Source organism: Mus caroli, chromosome 11 (genome assembly GCF_900094665.2).
Source record: "Mus caroli chromosome 11, CAROLI_EIJ_v1.1, whole genome shotgun sequence".
In the NCBI taxonomy this organism is placed as follows: domain Eukaryota; kingdom Metazoa; phylum Chordata; class Mammalia; order Rodentia; family Muridae; genus Mus; species Mus caroli.
Genome location: NC_034580.1, coordinates 75309567 through 75314819, shown reverse-complemented (window position 1 = coordinate 75314819; position 5253 = coordinate 75309567). Strand labels below are relative to the sequence as shown.

The following is a 5253-nucleotide window of genomic DNA, read 5'->3' as shown; positions in this document are numbered from 1 at the left end:
TTTTAAGTTTTCATCTGTATTGTGTGTGTGTGTGTGCGTTGCTAAGGTCAGAATAGCACATCATAACTTCTGGAGCTGGAGCTGGAATTACAGGTCTGTGGGAGCTGCCCAGTGTGGGTTCTGAGACCTGAACTTGGGTGGTCTGGGAGAACAGCCAGCACTCTTAACCACTGAGCCATCTCTTTGGTCCCTGAGAGAGAAGGTACTAGCCTTATTTTACAAACTGGCAAACCAAGGCAAATCTGGCAGATTAAAAGACAGCCCTTTGATGGCGATGTTGTACCACTTCTTGTACCAGAGTGCCTCTTTCCACCTTTAACCATTCCACCCAGGAACGTTCCCTTTGGGCATAGATTGCCAGGTGTCTTCAGAAAGAGCTGCAATTCCAAGGACAGCCAGCAGAGGGTGGAAAAGGAGCAGCTGGCTCAGCCAAGCCAACCTGGTGGCGTTTTCCTGCTGAGCTTATCCTGGAGCCAGTTAAGAAAAAGTGTGAAAGATGATGGATTCCACCCCTCCATCACTGGGTTAGCTTTTATCATTGGAAAAAAAGGTGTATGTATGTATGTATGTATGTATGTATGTATGTATGTACTTGGGTACTTTGCATGCCTGTATATCTGCACACCAGGGGACATCAGACAGACAGGTGTGGCCTTATATGTGGGTGCTGGGAATTGAACTTGGGACGTTTTGGAAGAGCAGTGAGTGCTCTTAACTACTGAGCCATCTCTCCAGCCCCAGAAAAAGTTTTTTTTGTTTGTTTGTTTTTTGTTTTGTCTTGTTTTTTGAGACAGGGTTTCCCTGTATAGCCCTGGCTGTCCTGGAACTCACTTTGTAGACCAGGCTGGCCTAGAACTCAGAAATCTGCCTGCCTCTGCCTCCCAAATGCTGGGATTAAAGGCATGCACCACCACTGCCTGGCTCAGGAGGTGTGGCCTTGTTGGAAGAAGTATTTCACTGTGTAGGCAGGCTTTGAGGGCACCTAATGTTCAAACTCCACCCAAGGAGGAAGAGAGCCTCCTTCTGCCTGCCTTCAGAAGATAGTTTCCTTCTGATCAAGATGTAGAGCTCTCAGCTCCTCCAACACTATGCCTGCCTGGATGCTNCTATGCTTCCTGCCATGATGATGATGGACTAAACCTCTGAAAGTGTAAGCCAGCCCAAATTAAATGTTGGCCTTTATAAGAGTTGCTTTGGTCATGGTGTCTACACAGCAATGAAACCCTAAGACAGATGCCAGAAGAGGGTGTCATATACCCTGGAACTGGAGTTACAGATAGTTGTGAGCTGTTGTGTGGGTGCTTGGAACTGAACGCAAGTCCTCTGTAAGAATAGCAAATGCTCTTAACCCTTGAGCCATCTCTCTAGTCCCTCTACCCCACCCCCTTTTTGTTTTTAAAGATGGGGTCTCTAATTGAACCTGAATTTTACAGCTCACTGTTTAGAATAAGCTGGCTGGCAAGCCCCTATGCTAGGATTACAGGCAAGTATACTATGCTTGGCTTTTCTTACGTGGGTGGTAGGGATTTGAACTCAGATCCACCTACTTTCAAAGCAAGTGCTCTTAACCACCACTCCATCTCTCTAACCCCTCAATCCATTTTTTGACATCATAATGCAGCTATGTCTCTCTGTGTCATATCCTTCAGCCTCTCTCCTGTTGTAAGCCTTCAGTGGCCTCTCAGTGTGTGTATCAGGATAGATGTTTCTGCCTTTACCTTTAAGGCCACCATCATCTAACTCCTATGATCTTGTTGACTTTATTTCTTCTCACAAGTACACACAGTCCCAAGCCCCAGTTTTTCCTGCCATGATCGTTTGCCTACTAAGGCCTATTCCTGTGTCACCTCTGCCAGGCATACTGTCACCCTCCCCACTTTTTTAGACAGAGTTGTAATTTTGGTTTCTTAAACAACAAACAAACAAACAAACAAACAAACAAACCAAGAAAGGCTGGAGAGATGGTTCAGTGGTTAAAAAGCACTTCCAGAGGACCCAGGTTTAATTTCCAGCACCTACATGGCAACTCACCTCTGTCTGTAACTCCTGTTCCAGGGATCTAATGCCTCACACAGACACACAAGCAGGCAGAACACCAATGCACATAAAATAAAAATAAACTACATATAAAACACACAATACGGTTATTAGGAAGTGTTTCTGTTTTATTCTCAGGTGTAGGAATGGGGGTTGCTTTGGACTGCTCACAGCAGCTGACCATAATTTGCCTCATGCTCTAGCAGAGGTGTGGTTTTGACCGCTACAGATAGTTTCTGCGGTTGTATGGCATTTGGAATCCTGGGAATGTTTCAGAGGGTATATAAATGATATATTCCTGATATAGCCCTGAGAGGAGGGTTGGTTGTGGTTTGTTGTAGTCATGCTCAAAGAAGAAACAAGACAAAATTAGATTCAGATTCAAGGTTTCTCTCTCTCTCTCTCTCTCTCTCTCTCTCTCTCTCCTCTCTCCATCTTTTCCTCCTATCTGGAGATAGGGTGCAAATGTATCTTTCATTCACCTGTCATCTCCAAGGCTACCTCCATCTGCTAACCTGGAAACTTTAGCCTCCACACAATCTTATCTAGGCTTAGAGTGTTTTCAGCCTCTGAGATTTACTGCCAAATAAACTTTCTTTCTACCTCTTTCTGAACTCTGGCCGGTTCAACTCAGCTGTCCTGGCTCAAACTCCTCTCCAAACTGATTAATTGCTCTCTCTCTCTCTCTCTCTCTCTCTCTCTCTCTCTCTCTCTCTCTCTCTCTCTCTCTGAGACAGACTCTTTGCTCTGCTCTAGCTATCTGTTCCTTTTTATTATTATTATTTATTTTATGCATATGAGTACACTGTAGTTGTACAGATGGTTGTAAACCATCATGTGGTTGCTGGGAATTGAACTCAGGACCTCTGCTAATCTCTGGCCCAAAGATTTATTTATTATTATATTTAAGTACACTGTAGCTGTCTTCAGACACACCAGAAGAGGGTGTCAGATCTCATTACAGATGGTTGTGAGCCACCATGTGGTTGCTGAGATTTGAACTCAGGACCTTCAGAAGAGCAGTCAGGGCTCTTAACCATCTCTCCAGCCCTCTAACAATCTGTTCTTTTTTATTTTTTTAAAGATTTATTTATTTATAAATTTAATTATATGAGTGCACTGTAGCTGTCTTCAGACACACTGGAAGAAGGCATCAGATCCCATTACAGATGGTTGTGAGCCACCATGTGGTTGCTGGGAATTGAACTCAGGACCTCTGGAAGAGCAGCCAGTGCTCTTAACTGCTGAGCCATCTCTCCAGCCCCTAGCAATCTGTTCTAATCTTCTGGCTCCTTTTCATTCTCTGGCTCATTATGTCTTCACCTGTGTCTAGCTTGTTCCTCTGCAACCTGTCTCAGAACAGCTGTCCCTGGTAAAACTGCCTCCTCTCTCATTTTCTCAGTGATGCTCTCCCTTAAGTAGCCTCTCTTTCTTCTCTTCTCAGGGGAGTTGGGCAGATCCTCTTCTGTCAAATCTTTCTCTGATTCATCACTTTGTCTGATGCTCAATTAGACATCGCTTTTAAACATAGGTGCTTCCTTCTTTTTTTTTTTTAAAGATTTATTTATTTATTATATGTAAGTACACTGTAGCTGTCTTCAGACACTCCAGAAGAGGGAGTCAGATCTTGTTACAGATGGTTGTGAGCCACCATGTGGTTGCTGGGATTTGAACTCAGGATCTCCCGAAGAGCAGTCGGTGCTCTTAACCACTGAGCCATCTCTCCAGCCCCAGGTGCTTCCTTCTACAAACTAACTTTACCTTCACTGTTTGGGATTGAAGGAGTATGCTAAAGGCTGAGCCACACCACAACTAGAAACAGGTTTTTCTAGTAAATAACAGAATCTCTGGGTTCATAGTATGATCAAATATACTGCAATATTTGATTAAAATAATTTATTTTGTTTAAAAAAACAATAGGGGACAGGAGGAAACCGGGGAGTGTGGGAAAAAGAACCCACAAAGTAGTAAAGAGCAGCTATACAGAGCCTCACTATACATGACTGACCTGGAATTGGATACGTGGACCACACTGGCCTTGTACTTACAGAGTTTCACTTCTCTTAGCCTATCACGTGCTGGGATTAAAGGTGTGAACCACAAAGCTTACAACTTGCCCTCTTACACTTGGTCAGCTGCTGAGCACAGCTAGTCTTTATGTTTAGGCTTCTCAGCCAGTACAGATGACCTGTCCTGACTAAGGTCCCAGCACAAGCTGCACATACGTGTCACTACGGTCTGTGACTCTACGAAAATGGAAAGCGTTTCTTTTTGTTTTGTTTTTGGCAGAAGTGGTGGGGGCTGGGAAGCAACCTAAAGACAATATTTTAGTAGTCCAAGTTGGCCTCAAAACTCAATCCTCTTGGGGCTAGAGAGATAGCTTAGCAATTACAAGTATACTGCTCTTGACGTTGTTATTTGGTTTTTGGTTTGGTTTGGTTTTGGAGATAAGGTTTCTCTCTGTAGCCCTAGCTGTTCTGGAAGTAGCTCTGTAGCTCTGTCTGTCTCTGCCTCCCAGGGACTGGGGTTAAAGGCGTGTCTATAAAACGTCTAAGAAGTGAGGCAGGAGAGACGGCTCAGTGGTTAAGAGTGCTTGTTGCTATTGCAGAGGACCCAGGTTCAATTCCCAGCACCTACATGATGGCTCCTAACTTTCTATTACTCCAGTTCTAGGGGATTTGATGTCCTATTCTGACCTCCTTGGGCACAAGACATAGATGTGGTTCACAGACATACAGACAGACAACAGATACACATACATGAAATAAAAACCATTTTTTAAAATTTAGGAAGGGTCTGGGTGATGTGGTTCAGTTGGTAGAGTGCTTGCTTGCCCAGTACACACAAATCCTAGCTCCATAGAAAAACCAGTGTGGTGACAGAAGCTTTAATCGCAGCGTGTGAGAAGTGAAGAAAGTTGGATCAAAAGTTTAAGGCCATCCTTGGCTATTTGTTGAGTTCAAGGCCAACACTGACTACATAAGGCCCTCTCTCAAAGAACAAAACAAAAAAAGATTAAGAAGTATCAAGCAATATGAAGAGAAAGGTTTTCTCAGAACGTCCCTGCCGTGGCCACATTACTGATAGGCCTCACTTTACTACGGACTCTTGAAGGGTCAGGACAGAGCCTGTACACACACATCCCCCTCACTCCTCCAGACACATCCCCCTCACTCCTCCACACACATCCCCCTCACCCCTCCACACACATCCCCC

The 5253-nt window shown here is 44.3% G+C and overlaps 1 protein-coding gene across 2 annotated transcripts in view; it reads right to left on the bottom strand.

Moving 5' to 3' along the window:
* Rhbdl3 (rhomboid like 3) overlaps window positions 1-5253 on the bottom strand; it is a 55150-nt gene that overhangs the window by 3596 nt on the left and 46301 nt on the right. The window lies entirely within an intron of this gene.